Source organism: Ischnura elegans, chromosome 5 (genome assembly GCF_921293095.1).
Source record: "Ischnura elegans chromosome 5, ioIscEleg1.1, whole genome shotgun sequence".
NCBI classification, from domain to species: domain Eukaryota; kingdom Metazoa; phylum Arthropoda; class Insecta; order Odonata; family Coenagrionidae; genus Ischnura; species Ischnura elegans.
Genome location: NC_060250.1, coordinates 103,253,936 through 103,274,741, shown reverse-complemented (window position 1 = coordinate 103,274,741; position 20,806 = coordinate 103,253,936). Strand labels below are relative to the sequence as shown.

General features: G+C 39.0%; 1 protein-coding gene across 1 annotated transcript in view; it reads left to right on the top strand.

Moving 5' to 3' along the window:
* Nucleotides 1-20,806, top strand: part of LOC124159351 (glucose transporter type 1) — a 338,182-nt gene that overhangs the window by 172,815 nt on the left and 144,561 nt on the right. The window contains exon 3 of the mRNA XM_046535114.1: nucleotides 6,163-6,234. The gene's annotated coding sequence lies outside the window, so the exon portion shown is untranslated. The remainder of the gene's footprint in view (nucleotides 1-6,162; nucleotides 6,235-20,806) is intronic.

Genomic DNA, 20,806 nt, shown 5'->3' with positions numbered 1-20,806 from the left:
TAGTTGAGGGTAGGGCTCACCCCGATTTTAGCCACTGACGTTTGACTTTTACTTATTTAGCGTTGGGGAACGGTTTACTAGGCCACCTCGAACTTTGAAGATTTTGATTGAGGGTATTCGAAGGCTCCACCCGGGATTTGAACCCAAGACCCCTCGTTCAGGAGCCAAGCGTTGCAGCCACTAAGCTACCACGCTCCTCTTTAAAAGGAGGAAGTAGTTAAAAATTAAAATATGCATTCTCATTTTTAATGCCCGTTTTACGCACAGAAACCTTTACAAAGACCTATTTCTACGTTAATTTTATTCCAGGGAAACCTTGATGCCTACCTCCCTCTTTTCCGGTCACATTTTGTCTTTTTGGTGACTTATTGCTCACCTAAAACTTGAAACATCATCTTGAAAGTTTCAGAGCATAAAATTATAACTTGATATTAATATGCCTGTTTCTCAATTATAAACTAAATCATCTAGTAAAACACTGAAGGAAAATTTTCAAATTTATTTTAAAATACTACCCCTCAAATTGGAGGAAACTCTTTACTTCCCCCCTCCCGCGAGACCTCGAGACTTAGACGTATTCACCCCTCGCAAAATTTCATTAATCCGTCAGTGTGCGAGGGTGGGATGTGCTTTACTCCCGTGGCAAATAATCGATTGCTATTGGTCAGCGGCGACGACCCCTGTTGAGCGCGCACCTGCAGGTACCAAGTCAAAGAGAGTTGAATACGTTCACTCCGCTTGCGTGCCAACAAGGAAGGAGCCGTGACGTGCCCGTTATCACTCGCGTGCCAAAGAGTGCCAGCCACCTATTGGATGTCACCCTCAGCAAGTAGGCCTCAATCAATAATGCGGCGCTCCCGAGGTGACATTTCACCGATCCGCTTGGAAGTCGTGCGATTTTTTTCTCACCGCCATGCACCCCTTGTATTTTGATTTTTTACCTATCTGTTTTATTGGATTTTTCAATCCTTATTTTCTGTATTCTTGGCGAGCTCTTTTATACTCGTCGGCGAGGGTAGAATCAAAGCTTGAGGGCGGTTTTATTTCAACCTCCGATCCCTCAGCAAAAACACCATAGAAGCGGCAGGCGGGTACTGAGTGGATCTGGCAACCTCCCCACCACACGCTCAAGTCATTTCTGATCGTGAGTTGTTAGTTTAAGGTTAGTAGCAATCTCATTAACCACACTAACTCAATTTATTCTCCCGCCGAGTGTGCACTGCGGAGCGATAGCCAGAAAACTCGCCGAATTACTTCAGCATTTACATGTCTAGACCTTCATACCGATAAAAGACAATAGTTTTAATGCACTGTGGCTAGAGTGTGATACAGTGTGAAGCATTACGCCCATTCCCATTCAAAGCAGAAGAGGAGACATGATGACTTCTGGAAGTGCTCTGATCCATGACAACGTCCGTCATCTCAGCGCTGGTACAACCCAACCGCTCCTTCAGTAATTTAAATGGGAATTTTTCTATTACCCGCCGTGCAATGTCGACATAGAGCCGCTATCTTTACGCTGAAATGAAGATATGGCTAGGAAGGAAGCGTTTTAAAACGGACGATGAGCTTCAGAACAAAGACAATATTCATTGGAAGTTATTGGTGGCAACATCATACGAAGATGTTACAGTAAAGCTTGCGCTCAGAAACGACTGGTCGTTCAACGACTGGATTGGTCAATTCCTCAATCACTGAGGCCATTTTGTCGAAAGGACACCACAAGTGTGATCAATATTTAGCAATGGAATAATTTTCAATCAATCACTTCGTCTTCTGCTCATGACCCATAGGAGGTTGAAAAAGAAACCGCCCTCGTAATCTAATTACTGCCTTGGAATAGCTTTTTGCTTGCTGCCAATGGCTTTTTTGCTGATGCATACTAGAGGCTGTCCCAGTCGGTTAACTAGATGGCGATGTCCCCCCTTGTTACTATTTATGTGCATTGAACCTTAGCTGAATATAGCCTTTCTTTTTCTATTCTTTAGAAAAAACTATTTTGCTTGGATACTAAATGAAATAAGCCACGCGACTTGAGTAAAGTTTAGAAGGAATACTTTTTTCTGGTCAAAGCTAGCTCGTGCTAGCATTGTCGGAAAGCATGGATACCGTAAGAAGTAGGTATCCATTGGAGATGGAAAGATTTTACCAAATATTTCCCTGAAAAAAGTGAAATCATAGGCGCCTTCTTTCCGGTGAGAAATAAAAATAATTTGGTCATTCATGGGTGTGTGAATAGATGGGGAACTTCGAACAGAGACATTGATAACGTTTGAAGTTGAAGCTGTGTTTTCGACGGTGATCATTAGCTCGTGGAAACTATTATCTGTGATCTTTATTAAATGATGATGGTATATTACTCTCTGATTCGCCTCGATAACACAGGAGGACTTGAAATATTGCCGATCATGCCACGTGCTTTCCTTATCATGATTTTTATCTCAAGCCGGAAAGAAGGTATTCCCTTAAAAAATTGGTGACTCTTTCATGCTTATCGCTGGTTTCATTAAAGTTTGACACATGTTCCCGGTTAAAATTACATGCATAGAAGAGGAAATGATAGTTTGTTTACTACCCTGAGGCAGTTAGATACTGAGGGAAAATCCATTTCCCGTTCAATTCACAAAGATTAGTTCTCAGCTAATCTCACTAATTCACTCAGTTATGTATCCCTAATCAACTCAAGGTTGGATGGCGATATTTGGTGGAACTTGGTGACAGGAAACATAATAAAAGATACACTGTTGCATGTTCCACAGAAGTTTAGAGCAAGCTAAGTTCAAAGCTAAGAAAATGACATTGTGTAATGTCGAGACCTGGGTCGGTTAAGTAATTTTCAAAGCTAAGAAAATGACATTGTGTAATGTCGAAACCTGGGTCGGTTAAGTAAGCTTGTGTGGAAGGTACGACAGTGTATCTTTTATTTTGTTTAATTTTACCCTAAGGTAGGTTTGGATGGGTGAGGGAAGAACTCATGCCATGTTAAGCCACAAAGCGTGTGAATATCACACATTCTGGGTATTCCTTGGGTCACCCCGAACTTCGAGGATATTTGTTGGGGGTGTTCGAAGGCTTCACCCGGGGTTTGAACCCGGGATTCTATGGTTAGCAGCCAAATGTTCGAGTCAATAGCCTTCTAACGCCTGGATAAAACAAGAGGGCGAAAGAGAATCCCACGTGCGTACCTTATCATCATTTTTATATCAAGCAGGAAAGAAGTAATTCCTTACAAAAACAATGCTCTTTTATGCTTATCATTGATTGGTTACATAAAAGTTTGCAACATTGTCCCGGTGAAAATTATATTCGTGGGAAAGGAAAAGATAGTGTGGACCTATAAATGGAATCATAAATTATTATGTTATCTTCAAATGTAAGCTTCAAATGACGGCTCAGTTGCTTAGAATTCTAGAAATTATTATAATACAATATTTTTCACACGAATATATCATTATTTTTATGATTTTAATTCTCATTCAACTGATTAAATTATAAAAATTACTATAGTGGATGAGTAATGTGTCGTTTTTTTGCACATAATGATATGAAACTTTATAAATGGCCTTCATAGGTTATATAAAGCGTATTGATTAGGAAAGGGAATATTTGCACAATGGAATATCAGTTTGCCCCAAAAACACTGAATAAGTACCGTTATATAAGTGTCAGATATACAAGTGGGCTACGTACCAATTGGCCGAAGCCAGTTTGGCATCTTCACATCTTATCGTAAGTCAATTATCGTTCGTGATGATTAGTCTTCAAGTATTTTATGTCAAAAAAATAGTTACATAAACGTTCAGCATCATCACACAACCTCTTTTTTTCGGTTGCTAAATTTCCTGACATGTTCTTTTTTGTTTTCTTATATAATACCATGATTGAGCCTTTGTAACCAATAAGTAGAGATTCGATTGAGTGCAAAGTAGTTACACTCTTTTATCATTTTCTTACCTTAGCTACTGATTTGAGTTTACCTCAGGACCTAAGATTCGTTGATGTATTCTCCCTGTCTTTAAAGCATTCCAGTCCAGATTTTTCATATTTCTCCTGCCATGTATTACAAAGGGGTCGTTCACTCAGACACGCAATCGCAAGTCATTGAAAGATTGAAGGGTATGAGATACGTTGCGTCAAAAAAAATCTTCCCAATTCAGCCGTACCCTCGTACGTGTGAAACTGGAAAAAACGAAAGTTGCCGCCATTGGTCATGAGTTGGTGACGTCATTAGAGATCTGGCTCGTATATTCTTATCCGGGGAGAACATTTCAATGAGGGAAGGAATAGCTTATGCAAGTGTAAACAGTAACTATCCATGCGCGGAAGTAAACTACTGAGTATAAGTGGTGAAGTGACATACGCGGTATGAGTTGGTGATGTCATCATCGAATCTGCAAAATGGTTAAGGTCGTCCATTTTTATTCGCGAATAGCTCGGGAAGGAGGCGACGAATAGAAGCACAGAATAGCACGAGTCTTTTCAATTTTGAAACTGTTCGAAATGAAATGAAAATAATCGAAAATGAAATTAAATTGTGCACTATTCCATTCTAGATGCCATTCTAGCGTGAACTTGTGAATTCAATCGTATTTTGTGCACCATTTATTTGCTCTTCTTTTTTATGCTGAAATCTTACAGTTGGTCGTGACGATCATTCATTTCAGTAGAACTCCGTGATATTTCATCATTATGTATGTGTCCCAATTATTTCCCTTTCTGTATCCTAAATGTCTTATTGTCCGCACTTGTTTCAGGCTGAGTAAATAATTACATTAATATAATGGTGTTAACATTTAGGAAATGGTATAGATTTTTCTTTTGCATGGCCGATTTTTACTACTAGGTTTTGTGGGTAGCACGTCTTGTCCATTGGATGGGACGTTCATCGTGGTCTCCTAGTGACCTTTTCTTTAATACAAGCTATTCGCAGCCCTTGGTTTCTCTATATTCTTCCCTAAAACCAACAACCTTTTTCTAATCACCTACTGACGTATTTCCTTGGCTTCCAGCTGTGGATTTTGTCCCCCACTTTCGATAGTGACTTTCGAGATGTATGGGACACTGAAAGCGTCCTTGTGGAATAAATTAGCGATAATAAACTCTTAAGGCGTTTCTCGTACTCACCTCAGCCAAGGATAGATTTGGTAGAGACACGGATATTAATATGAATGAGTCAATAGACATGAATTGGCCTTATCCTTTCAATTTCAAGAACGAACGATTTCATTTGTTGTCTGCAAAGATCCAGATGCCTTAAGAAAACCTTTTTCCTGCAGTTACTGTCGGCTGCAAAATTTTCCGTGATGAAGCGGTTTTCTTTTTCCAAAAGTTTATTGCTTTCTTATGCAGAAGAATGAAACTTACTGGATCTGCTAGTATGTCAAAATGACTCAGTCACGTTAAATTCCGCTTTATGAAGGTCCGTCTGACGCGTGGGAATTATGGCTCGTTACTGTCTAAGGGTGTGGCCGCGAAGGAATATTAAAAGGATTAAATCAAAGCTCTTCTGTGATTGTGAGATCGTAGGTTTGAGGAATCGCCCTGCAGCCCTTTATTCACCACTCGCCAGACATTGCCTCCAGTCTTCGCTTTCGCCGCCTCGTTGATCTCTTTAACGTTTCCCATTGGGCGAGGGTATCACTTGATAACTCGTGAGTCAGTGATTTATTTTTGCAGTATGTTAACCTCATTGCACAAATAAGTGTATGTTGCCATAAAAATCCAATTTTGTCTCGTATTTAACTAAAATATCGTGCCTACACTTGTAGAAGTTATTTGGTGGAAGAAATTTCGTAGATTTTCCAAGCGAAGACTAATGTAGATATATGTTTCCTCTGGTTTCTAACCGGTTTATAGTTTTTATCGGCGCCTACGTTTCAGCAGTTAAGTCTGCCATCATCATCATATTTTTATTTTAAATATGTTATGACACCCAATTGAAGGAAATTTAAAGAAAATTGTAAATATTTTTAAAATTATTGTTTAAGATAATATACAACTTGATTAGAGGCTCTACTCCCCTCCACCACGTAATATATATATTTACGCCCTTGTTGAGGTGATGACGTATGGCATATCAGTTGTGGAAAATGTTTTCTCCTTAAAGTTTTATATTGAATTTTTATTTTTGGTGCTAACGATATCTGCTCCTCTCTTTCGCAGACTGAAACACCAAAGCCACGGATCGAGATAAGGAGACGAGGACTTATGAGACATGGACCTCGAGGCTTAGAAGTAAGTTCACAAATGCCTTTTATGTTATATATCGATTTCCCATGAGGGTTTGTTCCCTTTGTTGTGTGCCAGAAACCAGTTGTTAACATGAAACAGGGTGCAGTTATGTTTTTGGGATACGTTTGGATCTTTTTGGATTATTGCTATATTTTTTCAATGGTTCTTAATTTTCAGTTGAAAAGCAATTCCGTAAACTTATCCATTTGGGCATTTTCAGGTTCGCCATAAATGTCCCGGTTTCGATTATTTGTATTATGTTTATGGCACTAGAGCACTGCATGAAACAAGTGACTTTGTACGAAGTTACTTGCACGAATGCAGTTTATAAACCAGGAATAAAATTTGACTTGAAAAAATAGTTGAAGTTCCCTTTGAGAATATGGTTAGGTGGTGTTACAGGCTACCAAACTCAACCAGTAATTAGGAGATCAGGGTTCGGATCCCGGATAAGCTAAATATTTTTTCATGGCCTATTTCATCCCTTGTTAATGACACGAGTTACATAGTTGCGCGGTCTCTGAAAATGACTGGTAATGTTTCTATTTTTGTGAGGGAGTGCATCACAAATGCTCGACATGTCTTCATTGAGTAACCTATCAATGAAAATCCACGCACAAGAAATAAAATTCCGGGGAGAGTGGTCATTTAGTGAGGTTCCACCGTAGACCGTATGTACAAAAAATTAAGCGTTGTGTACCCCTTGAAACTCTGCGCTTTATACAGCCGTGAAATATGTTGTTGCATTTCATCAAAGTACAATTACTTATACTAGTTACACTAACTACACTTGCTAACACTAGTTGTATTTGGCGGGTAGAGTAAAAAAATGATTAAATTAAGCATAGCAGAAACATATTTTCCTCTGTACACCTATGAGAGAAGATAACGGATAAAGACGTTTTACCGTTGTCAGAGTGGAATGATATGGCTGGGTAATGTAAAAATCATTCTTTGCTCAGCCAGTGTTTATGCTAACACCGTATTTTAGAAATTTTGAAAATATTTACCAGTTTCTATGCCGTAGAATGCTTGTGAATTTAGATTTAGAACCAATTTATAGAGGGCACAATGCTGGTGAGCTTTCTAAATAGGTTCTGCGTGCCAAAATTAAGAATATATTCCGATTCCGCTTTCCTTCATATCGAATAAGTAAAATCAAGTTTGCGTTATTTTACCTAGTGCAGATCATCCATACAAATCGTGGGTGCGTCTCGAATAATCAATAAATATTACTTTTCACAATATTATGGATTTGATTGTGAAAAAATAGGTTTACGTAATCCTTTTCTATCGTGAAATAGCCCAGAACTAATCCTTTCTGTAGGATTGAAAAAAACCTTTGATCTCATTCATTTACACACTATCTACTTACTTTTATTTACTTACATATTCTTATCATTATAATATTTTATTGCCTTGGTATACATTTGGAGTTGGTTTTATATCCGGGTTGAAAATATGTTGGGACTAAAATTGAATGTATTATCTCCGTGATAATAAGCCCGAAATTTCCTGCGATCCCCAACTCCCAACTCTTCACTTATTTATTTTTAAGCTCCTGAGGAGGTTTCCATTTGATACCTTTGGACGATGTGTTGTCTAGCTTTTTTACCGAAACAGTTTTGTTTATTATCTTGGGGGGTATGAGTTGCTTTCTTTGTATTTTAAAATATTTCTATTATTCATTAATATTTTTATTATTTTGCTATCTATGCATTGTCTCCATAGGTTTTCTGAAGATTTTTCTCGATCGCCACTTCGGTGTCATCAAATTACAATTTTTATCCGCTTCGATTCTATACTATTCCAGCTCTAATTATATTCCACGCTGACACAGATACCTATGTATTAGAATTTAAATTTTCAAATATTCAGAATCCCTTGAGAAAGCGACCAGCATCGGTCGGGAAACGTTGTGGCCACCCAAGAATTGACGCGGCGACATAGCCCATACGTTTTTATTCAATATGACGAGTACTAACGAAATTTTTAACGAATGAGTACTACAAAAATTATTATGCACAAAATAATGGTTGGCGGTATACGTAAAAGTCACTCGTGCTGAACCTTGAAGCAGATAAAAAACTGCTATTTAATGACAGCGGGATAACGATAGAGGAAAGGCTTCAGAAAATCGATGAAGACAATGTACGAATAGAAAAATAATGAAAATGAAGGAAATATTTAAGAATATGATGAAAACCACCCAGACATACCAAGAAAGTTCGGTATATGCGGTTTAAAAACGTACTTCCATCCATTAATTTGAGTCGTCTTATTTTTGTAGTAGTATGTTTATCACATGGGATATAGTTAGAGCTAATTTTATGAGCAAGTTGAAAATTCACTCCGCCCTGAACGTATCTACTCCGCGATCGTTTGCCTGGATTTATTCTGGAGTGGGCGTGAAGACTCGAAAAACTCTGAGAATGAAGGCACTATCCGTCGAGTGGCCCGAATTGAAGCATCCTGCCAAAGAGCCAAGAGGCCCATTTTTCAAGTACATAGAACATGCACATCAACTCACTTGTCTACCCAGTTGTAAACGAAGCCCTATTGAGGTCGGAAAACTTTCTCTTTTGTCTCAATTTTTTCCCTATATCCATTGCTATTGTTTTTATGTCCCGGAGCAGTTGAAAAATTATTTTTTCCCTCTCTCCTTTCCTTTGCTCGCTCAGTAGTGTAAAATTGGTGTCAGAATGTCGGTTATTCTTGTGACCTAGGTCATCATTAAAATTCTCTCAAGTATTTGTGATTATGATTTCGTTCTCAAAGAACGTTATGCATTTTACTATTAGCTTGTGGACTCTATCTACAGCTTCTATCATAATAATTGGATAGATCATATAATATATTGAGTGAAAAAGTAGTATATTAAAGAAGTATATTAGTATAGAATAATATTAGTATATAAGAAGTATATTAGTATAAATAGAGTATATTTAAATATTCATGATATATTCATGATAATTTTTTCATGGGGTAATATGCTATATTCCTATATTCTCCTCTGCTCTAGTCATGTTTCATACTCCGTTGCTGAAATGGCTTCTCCATGAGACTACTTATTTTCTCCAAAGTTTTTCTTGGAATAATTTACGTTTTTTCTAACTTTAAGGGATGTATAGCGGCCCAAGGTATCGAAGATTCTATTGTTTTTTCTCTCTATTGATAAAGAATGACAAATTCATCGACTTATTGTAAGACACAAAGTTGCTACTTGTTGGAAACCACTGAAGGTTTTCACCATGTAAAACTGGAATGTAACGTAGATTATTCTAGCGATCAAATCCGAGAAGGTTTAGTCCGACGTAGTTTTCGCTTACCTGGTTTCTTTTCATATTTTACGTAATAGGTCGCAGTTAATGGTATCAATCAAGTTTCTCGCTGAGAGAATGGATGCTGTTCGAAATTAATACTGATTGGAAATGAACGGAAATAATTCTCCAAGTCTTACCTCTAGTTAGTTCCGAAAATGCCCACAGAGGGTGTAATTATGCCGCTAGTACAATGAATTCCATTGCAATGGTGTATGATGCAAATCAACTGATTGAGTGCTGCCCCATTACTGTGGTAGAATGCAAGCGAACGCGGAAAGAAGCAAGTGTGGCGTATCGATTTAATTGGGTCTGTCTCCATGATCATTATCTGGTGTTGGGCCTGCGATACTCTTGCGAGAGCAACCCTCTTCTGTTTTTCTTTTCTATTTTGAGTATTTGATCTAGTTGGTATACGCTTGCTAATCGATGACTCTTATTTTCTTGAATCCTTCCAGCTTTAGTATTTTGCAACCCTTGTTATCCTCTCTCATTTTCGGTATCGTATTTCAGTGCAGTTGTACCTGATTGCTTTAATTACTGAGTAATCTTCCTCATTTGTCGATCTTTACGACATTTAGATATGCAGTGTTCCAAACTGAGCAGTTTTGTAACATAAGCTTCTTATCGCTTTACCTTGTGGTCTTAATCTCTAGCGTATATACTTCGTATCTCAATGTTTTTTGCTCCTACAATACTCTCGTATCTTTTTCTATATCAATGTGCATTTACATAAGTTATTACGCTTTTTAGGCTAGAGTGAAACTTACCTTCTAATAAAATATAAGCTTGTTCGAGGAGCTCCAAGGTTGCGATTACGATTGTTTCTGCTACAGGGTGGTTGGTATATAAGTAGATATTGAAAAAGACGAATAAATTCTACAGCATCTACGCAAATGTATTGGAATGAATATCACACATAGAGCATTATGTAAGAATCTTGATGCATTCTTTAAAATTTAATTTAAGCGCCTGTGGCATCGGCCAACCGTCTCAAGCGGCTAAGTATATATTTTATAATACCTGGTTATAAACCAGCCACCCCGTAGAATGAGTGAGAACTGTACCTATATCAATCGAAATATTGTATCAGTTATTTCATCCCTAATTTTCCTATTGATAACTTCTTCTGAGTCATATCGCTTGTTTTTGCGGCCTGTTAACACAACAAAATTGACTGGCATGTCGGGTATATTTGAAGAAAGGTTCCAACCACTTTTTCATGGCATTCGACGCCTAATCAAACACGTTTTCTGCCGTTATTTGGATTGGGCTCATAGAAATACCTTAGTATTGTCTGAAGGACTATTAAAATTGAACCTTTCAGCTAACTTCTCTCTCGCACTACCATCAAGGGATACACATTTTGAATTTTATATCTTTATATACTATTTCAGGTCCCATGGCAGCTTTTTTACACATATTTCTTTCTTATATATTATGTCATTTCATTAACGTCAATAAATTTGTATCTTACCATCTACTCAAGACTGTAGATCTTTTGGTTCATCTGTATCCTAAGATGATCAAATAAGCGAAGCTCACTTTTATCTTAACTATTCACTTCGGGGATATTGTATCCTCATTATTTAACCAATATACGATCCCAATTCTTCCGGCTTAAATGCATTACAGCCCGCTATTTCTCGCTGCACCATTGTAAAAGCTGTCACATGCCTGAATGCCTTATGCTAAACGCAATATCTTATTTTTTTAGTAGAGGGCGAATGGACTGATTATATCACTCTTTAGGAGGCCCATTGATTGTTTCCGCTTAAATAGGCTTTTAATATAGCACACTTAGATGGAAAATCTATTCAGGCGTTATACTATTTTCGTGAGGTGGAGATGAATACATAGGGAACTCACTGCAGTAGATGTAGGGAAAAGTATATTTCACACCTACTGAAATATATCACAGCATGAAATATAAATCCAATACTTACGTTCGCATTTATCGATCTGTTTTCGTTCAAATAACGTGTATTTTTATGCAATGCAATCCTCTAATAGATAAAAGACCGATTACGATGGCAAAAAGTTAAGCCTGTTTATAATTACAGGCTTTTATTTGAAATGGAATCGGCTTTATTTCCGTCACCCATTTACGCCACCTTTTGCACCAACATTCATGCATCTCTTAGTCCTCTCTATTCATCCGTCGGCCTAAAATGCCGAAAACATTCTCCATTTCACTCAATTATTCCATCTCTTCGCGCCCGAGCATGCTCAAATAGTCATTATTTTGATGGAGCATCCATCGCATTCGATGGAGCGAAGCAGTCTCGCGCGAATGAAGAGAGAGAGAGAAAAAAATGAATAAACACCCTTAATTGATCCGGGAATCTGCTCGTGCTTTTGCGCCCGGAATATCTGCTGCTCGAACTTCGAGTCGAACGAGAAGGGAATTCATTCGATTTCGGGCGTGAAAGGGGGAGTTGGAAGGGGACGTGATGAAGAAAGAGGGAGTTGGAAGACTGAGCTGCGGTATTCCGCGTCGCCACTGTCGCGAGAGGCAAGACAGGCGAGTGAGCGAGACGTGTTGGCATTTGCGTTACGGGTTTAGCCTCGTCGACGCTTCGTTCGAAGCCAAACGCGTCATCTCTCCACTAATTCACCTTCCCCTCACTTTCTATACTCACACTACGAATATTACAAAAGAGGATCGTCTAGTCTGCCGGATCTAAGGGCCGGTTTTAATATATCTGTACGTGAACTTTTGCAATAAATAAATAAAATAAATGCCTGGTTAGCCTTAACCGGAACACGGTTCAGCCAAAATCTTAGCTGGAGATGTTAGTAAGTTACGGTAAGTAAAAGTAGTTCAAAATAGCGTTCCGTTAAGCTCATGACCTCCAACGCAAGGATGAGTTAACTCTAGTTTTCACGCTCCGCAATATTTTTAACTAGATATTATCAAACGGGCCCTTAATATGTTATCACCAACCGCGCATTTAAATGAGTTTACAGAAGTCGCCACTCGCGTCGCTGATGGACATATTGTGAATTTTGAGATTATTTGTATCTCTCTGTACTCACCTCCGCGCCGTGGACATTTTTAAAAATCGCCCTTAGTGGCAAACTCTCATAAAGCTTCTGCGAAACGGACTAGGGCTACCTGAACGAAATCTCCTAGTTCTTACCGCTGAGCTGGACCACTGCCGGAAATATTTTATGGAGACCACGAATATTACAATGTAGATCCTCAAGATCAGGTAGGATCCTTAAGTTCGCCTCATAAATTGTTTTCGCCCACCGCGCATTTAAAGGAGTTTACAGAAGTGGCCACTCGCGTCGCTGACGGACAAATTGATCCGAGTTTCACGGGGAAGGAAGGTAAAATTGGGGGTGTTAATCGAAGTTTACATTAATGGTGATGTTATTTATCAAATTCATAACTCTTTAATGCTTATTTCTCGCAAATAAAAGCATTATACTGAAAAATATTGAAAAAAAAGTGGATTCCATTGCGGTCATCACCGCGTTGCGGACATTTTTGAAAGCCGATTAAAGTGCGACCGAAGTAGCAACAGAAATCAGCCTCCAGTGGGATGAAATAGGGCCTCCTCTGTGTAGAACATGCGTTTCGGGTTTGCCTCGTCGACGCTTCGCTCGGAGCCAACGCGTCATCTCTCCACTAATTCAACTTTCTCCCACTTTCTATACCCACACACTCAAACGCCCACCTCTGTGTACCCTGCCCGTGCCTTTCCAACCGCTTCAAAAACGGAGCTTTTAATGCTGCATCCGCCGCGAAAAATACATAATACACACAAAACCCCTGCTGTGGCACGCTCTCGCGCGCGCGGGTGTAAAACGCCAATATGGAATCTTTGCTCTTGCGCGCTCGACTGCTTGCATCTTTTTTCACGAAGAATGATGTTTCACAAATCTTTTTACGGTGTTAATTTGACTTTTATTTAATTCATCGCAATTTTCTTATGAATGAAAAAATTGAGATGAATTAAATAAAATCAATCAATGCTCATCTCCCATGGCATAACACAAAGAGTATCCGCACGCTTAGGTGTCGATTTTCAATTAGAAGTTACCCTTTTAAATTATAATTCATGATACTAATGCTGGTATTACGAGGCATATTCATAAGGTAATGGCCGTTTGGTCACAGGGAGAAATATACTCATGTGAAACACATTTTATTGCCACTATTAGTTAGTTAGCTACGAACCAACTTCACTTCTCTACATAATCGCCGTTCACTTCTAAGCATTTTTCTTATCGCTGCACCAGCTTCTCTCCGCATACCTCTCCGCATAGAAGCTCGCCGCCTGAGGGTTGTACTAATTGACAATGCCTTTCCTGAGTTCCCCTTTTGGTTTCGAAACGTTTTCCACCGAGAACCCCCTGTATCAAGTTGGTTTCACGGCACCATTGACTAACCTTTCCTTCACTCATAACTGTAGGTCCATAAACTAGGCATAACTTCCAATGAATTTCTGCAGCCGACAACCATTTTCCAAGCAAGATTCGTATGAAAGAACAGCTAGCGGGATCAACAATTGTTGCGAACATTGTTGTTTGCATGCACGGATAAGCAAACGACTTCTGAAACAAAACAAATGCTGCTATAGCTTCTCAATGAATCAGTAGATGGCGCTTCAGGGGTAAAACTTTGTTCTGAAGTACCAGTATTTAAATATAAGCAAACGGCCCTTACTTTATGTGTGTGCCCCGTATTTGCTTTTCAATTTTAAGCAATAAAAATTTTGTAATACTTGTCCACATTTTGAATATCCCAGCCAGTTTCCTTGTCGATTGAATTAAAATTTGCACGGCTGATTTCTCAAGCCGTGCTACTCCATGTGTATTTTATTTTCACCTGGTTAAGGACTTAGATACATTAATGGAGACTGCCGTATGGAAGAATTAAGCTGTGTTACACCTAAGGTAGGGATCGTTCTGACAGCACAAAGTAATTGTCATTGATTGATGGTTCCTTTTTACTGAATTTAAAGGTTAAATTGTTAACTAGCTATAATCCTCTTAGAAAGCCGATATCTTCCCTTGTTTGTTTGGTTTCTGACTGACAGCTGACGTTATTCCCTTGCGTAATGGGCTCGTAGGTTTGTGTGGAATGAGTAGCTAGGAATGGTGTACTAAAATCAAGTCTCTATATTACTTTTCCATTGAGGAATAGTGCCTAGATTGCAGTGCCCCGTCTAACAGTTAATTCTACTGGAAGTGGTTTGTGACTAGCAGGGAACAGGATTATGAACTCAAAATGATCTCCTTCTCCACCGACGTTTTAACATGGATGTTGGAGATAGGTGGTCGAGGGGTAAAGTAATTTTAATACAGGTGCATGAATTTCTGTAATTTTTCTGTTGTTTCTGCTTTTAAATATTTATCAGCTCTTCCTATTGGTTAAAGAACTCCAAACCTGTGGCAACATTCCAACCTAGCATATTATAACGCTCTGCAAGTCATGCATTTGTAGATGTGGATGATATCAAAGCATATGTGGATGAAAAATATGTAGAAGTATGGTCTGACGTTGCATCCGGAGTTCAATAGAAAATTTCAGGCACTTAAGCGTTAAAATTTCTAGCTTGCAAGGAAGGCTATTGCTGGGAATGAGTGTGGTTTAATTTAATTTTTCCAAATCTCCACTCGCCGTAAATCTTGGTACCGTAGACCCATGAGGGTAACTTCAGCTCGCCATGAAAAATAGATAGTGATATTTGAGTTGCAGCAATCCAAGTGTTAGGATCTATATAAATTAGTATAGGTTATGGCTCTAATTTTAAGCTGATCTCACTTCCGTGCGATGGAATGTATTTTAACGCTGGGCTTAAATTACCCGTAGGTGTCCCACTACCTCAGGTTAATCATTCTGAAACTACCCTCTCTAATCATATTGTCCACGATAGATAGCACTAAAATGAAACAATTGAAGTGATAAAGACGAGCTTTCAACTAGCCTTAACTCAGTTAACTCCTCAATAGCACTGCATCCGAAGGGAAAAATAAGAGTTGCAGGCTTGAGAGAAGTAAATTTGATTTAGGATTGAATGAGATGTGGAATGGATGCGAATGAGAGAAAAGCACATTCGAGACAATGGATTGATGTTCGGGAGTTATTTTTTGCGTTTTGTAGCCTTCAACCAGCTTTCCAGCAAGTATTTAACACCAATTTTAGCATTTTGCAGTACTCTTGAAGGCCATGTAGCAAGTAGCAAGGTAAATGTGGATAAATAAGTTAACTAAGATGTCGAAGTGAATTATAGAGTTCAACGGAAAGTTGCTGGCGCTTAAAAAGAAGAAATTTTCTAAATCGTCCTGTTTGTTTGGTACAATGTATTTTTGGATAAAAATACTTAATGTATTGAATACATTCTGGGAGGCAATGTTTTTTTTGGGGGGGGGGGAAGAAATGAGTGCGGTTGAATTTTATTTTATCCAAAATACTCAAATGTATTTTTAGAAATTAGTGTAGTCCAATTTTAGTGTATATTAATTACTCAAGAATGCTTTCTTTAATCGTATTTTCTTCTCTGGAGGTTATTCGGACCAGCTTTCCTCCATGCCATTGCGAAATAGATACCTCGATGACATTGCAGGCGAGCGAGAGGCTGAGCGATGAGTGGTAGGTTTGACGGTTCAGGATCCGAGATGAAATTAATGGATGTGACTCTGAAGAGGTAAATTCGGGACAACGGATTGATCTAGAGTGTTATTTTTTCTGTTTTTTAGTCTTAAACCAGCTCATCTCTCGGGTTTTAAATGATTTAACACCAATCCTGAGGTAATTTTAGCATATTGTAATACTCTTGAAGGCACGGTTGCAAGTGGCATGGTATATGCCGATAAATAAATTAACTTACCAATCCTGAGGTAATTTTAGCATATTGTAATGCTCTTGAAGGCACGGTTGCAAGTTGCATGATATATGTCGATAAATAAATTAACTTAGCTCTCGAGGTTAAACATATAGTTCAACAGACCAGAGGCGCAGCTAGCAGTTAAGGCTTGGGGGGTTTTAGGCGCAACTAATACTTACGGGTGTGGGGGTATTGCATACCCACCAAGGTAAGCAGGAGTTGCGGGGGCCCTCCTCCAGAAAAAATTGAATAATAATGGTTCGAAATGGCGAGTTTTACGGCTTTCTGAGGGATATTTGATAAACTCTAACACTATTCTATTAGTAATATCGATCCAATTGAGTAAAATGGATTAAACTTATAAATTTATCTGAGCTCTGGGGGGGTTTTATCCCCCAAAACTTCCCCCCTCGCTGCGCCACTGCAACGGACATGTTCAGGTGCTTGAAAGGAAAAAATTTTCTGATTCGACTCGTTTTTTTATGAAATAAATTTTTTGCATAAAAATACAGCATGCATCGAATACATTTTGGGGCAAAGAGAAGAGTGCAGTTGAATTTTTTTTTTTTAAATACTCAGATGCATTTTTAGAAATGAGTGTAGTCAAATATTATTCTATCCAAAACACTCAAGCATACTCTTTTTAATCTTATTTTGGAGGTTATTACGACCAACTTTCAACCATCCCATTGCGAAGTAGATACCTCAATGACACTGCAGGCGAGCGAGAGGCTGAGCGTGAGTGGTAGGTTTGACAGTACTGGACCCGATGTGGAATGAATGGTTGTGAATGAGAGGGAAGCAGCACATTCGGGCCAAAAGAGTGAGAGAGAGAAAGAGAGATGGAGGATTATTGGTGGGTGCGGGCTGCGTTCGGGGGTGCAGCGGCGGGTGTGGCGATGACTGAGGGCTCCCTCTCTACTCGTCCTGGAGTTTCCCGGGAATGGAAGAGGGTGGAGTGGGCGGGACCCCCTCTCCGGAGCTGCTCCTCTGGATAGCACGCCCCTTTCCCTCCGCTGACAACTCCTCCCCCGCCCGGAGCCTCCAGAGCTTCGCGTCGAGGATCAATATCTGGAGAGAGAGGGAGGGAGACGGGAGGGTGGGCCATACCCCCCAACAACCCTACCCCCACCCTCCTCCACACCCACCCTCCTGGTATTTTTTATTAATCACCGGGCGCGTGTGCCGTTTGGCATTGGGTATCATCACCACTGCCACAGATATACATGCATACGTATATGAGTATTCTGTTCACATTTAGCTACCTTAATGTATGCGGAAGACACTTTTGATCTCTCCCTTTCTCATATGTATTGCTATTATTTTAGATCCAGGAAAATGTAGAATAGGGTTTGCTTCTCTGCTTACCCAGAAAAGTTTTAGGCGATTGCATATGTTACTGTATGGATGCGAAAAAATCTTGATTTCTCTCTTTCTCATAATTTGCTATTATTTGAGGTGCAGGAATTTTTAGAATAGTGTTTGTTACTCTGCTCACCTATAAAAGTTTTGAAATCATAGAATAAGCTTCTATAAGTCTATTATTAAGCTATAAGTTTATATAAGTTATGGTGCGAAATAAATCACTTATTAATTTTCCACAAATTCTTTTGCTGTTCCGACCCAGGGTTTTGACCAGTTTATCGATGGCTAAGTTCTAACAACACGTATCTCAAAATTTGGCCGGTTTGACACAGGTATCTTAAACACAGTGTGATAACATTAAAAAATAGAATGCAAGCAAAAAAACAACTCTTTGTTTTATTTGTCATAATTTATTATTATTTGAGGCACAGGAATTTTTAGAATAGTGTTTGCTACTCTGCTTACCTTAGTAAAATTTTGAGATGATAGCATAAGTTTCTACAAGTCTATTTTTGAGCTATAAGTTTATACAAGTTAATTCTATTCACATTTAGCCACCTGAATGCACGCGAAAGACACTTTTGATCCCCTCCTTTCTCATATGTATGGCTATTATTTGAGATAAAGGAAAATAAAAATCAAGGTGTGCTAATCTGCTTACCCAAAAAAGTTTGAGGTGAAAGGATAAGTTTATTTTAAGCTCTAAGTATATATAAGTTAATTCTACTCATATCAAGCCACCTGAATGGATGCGGGAGAGTGTTGAGCTCTCTCTTTCTCATTTGTATGGCTATTATATGAGGTACAGGAATGTTTAGAATAGGGTTTCCTACTCTGCTTACCCAAAATAGTTTTGAAGTGATGGCATAAGTTTATATAAGTCTATTTTTAGTATATAAGTTTATATAAGTTAATTCTATTTTATTTAGCTACCTGAATAGAAGCGGAAGATTCTCTTGATCTCTCCCTCTCCTTTTCATTAATCTGGTTTTCTTATCCTCTTTTGCTCTTTCCGGTTTTTCCTTCATTGCTCTCACTCAAGTGCGTCAAGGGGGCGCATACCCTCCCCCCATCTCGAACGGCGACAGATTGCTCTCTCAAAACATGTGCTGTCCTTTCAAAATTTTCTGGACATATACAGTAGGCCTTTTCCAACATTGGCATGTATCTCTATTTTTATTATTTTCTCCTAATTTTTTTCTCAGATTATTGTTATTATTTGATCTACAGGAAAATGTACAACAGGGTTTGCTACTCTGCTTATCCAGAAAACTTTGAGGTTATATGGAAGCAATACATTCGCATAACGTACTGGTTGAGAGGGAGGTATGCATCCTTCAAGGATTTTCTTCATGCATATTAACAGTAGATGTGGTGGAACTATTCCATGATCTCATTATCTACTGGTGAATGAATTGCTGTTTTCCACCTTTTTGAGTGAACATTTTCGGTTTACTCGCCTGTAGATATTGATTTGGATAGGTGAGAATAGTGCTCACGCCGCACTGGATTCGACATATTAAATACGTATGTGAATTTTTCGCTTGCTTAGTAGCTAGATGAATAAAAAACCGTGGATCATTTGGTACCGAAAAGATTTTTCTTTCGGATTGTTCCAAAACTTCACCCGGATTCGAACTCATTGATCTACCTTTAGAAGGTAAATGCCCTTCCCACTAGGTTAAAATGCTCTCCATATTCATTTTTTATTTCATTTTTTCAGTATAGGCTCACATGCGCTCAACAATCACCCACCAAATCAAATCCGCTCATCTAGGAGCCCAACAATAAGAATGCGCTCACCTGACAATAGCCGGAGCATAAGCGCTCACCTCCAACTCTCCAAGCTTTCGGAGGTGAGCTTGTGTGCTTCGGATACTACCAGCTGAGCGCATGTGTATTTTTGGGTTCCTAAATGAGCATATTTGATTCGGTGGGCGATAGTTGAGCCCTGTACAGTGGAGGTATCGATATGTTTCCTAGTCAGTAAGTAAGATACGATCGTGGAGAAATTTCTTAGAGGAAATTTGGAGATGGAAAAGTTGGCGTTTGAGGAATGCGATTGGGAGATAAGAGATGTTTGGTATTCGGAAATATAGGTGTTACAGGGTTGCACGGAAGTAAAGAAGCCGGTTCTTATTATTTGGTAAAACCTGGGGGGTTCCAAGCCTCAGGGAGAGTGGTTGTTGTGGAGCATGGGGTAGTAAATAGTGAAGCATATTAACACAAGCTATGGGGTAAATTACTCCCGGACCGAGAATCGAAACGCGGCCCTTTGTTTCGGGCCATTTCGGAGACCACTACGATATCGACGTTCCTGCATGGTTCCAGTTTCCAGGTTCTCATGGTAATATCACCGAGACTAGTGTTGTTATAGATGTTAGGCCATAGAGGCCCATCCAAGATGGTAACGCAAGCAAGAAAGGACTTCCTCAACCGTTTGAGAGTTCCATAAGAAGCCAGTTCCCTGATTTCCGATGGAAATTGTACCGTAGCTCATGGTACTAGATGTTTGGCCCTTGCTGTCCGTGAAAGATGCCAACGCGAGGAGTAAAGGACTTCCATGAAACCGAAACGGATTTAGAGCCTCAAACTTGAGCCAGAACCCTTCATTGCGGTAATGTGTAATGTTTCTCATTGCACAAAGTAAATCAGTATTCTCAAGCATTACATCAGTCAATGTGGAAATATTCACGAGATGAGCGAGATTTAAACAGTAAAATAATCATCTGGTAACAGATTTAAAAAATCAGTATTATCACGGAATTTGCTGAAAGAAGAATGCCAAAAATACCAAATTGGTTATAGAAATGGACGCGTATTTAAGAAATCTTCGTTTGAATTTAGGTAATTCTTATCTCTGACTAGTGTTTCCGCGAGGTTTTAAGAGGTAATTTCATTATTGAGATAACGTTGTGTTACTAATAGGATTAGTATACATCAAGTTTGCCGCCGCAAATGGGAATGCGGCTTAGTATTTCTACTTGATCACTGGCATACATTGATTTTATAATTAGTGAGAGCGAAATGTGTTCATTTTTTTGCATT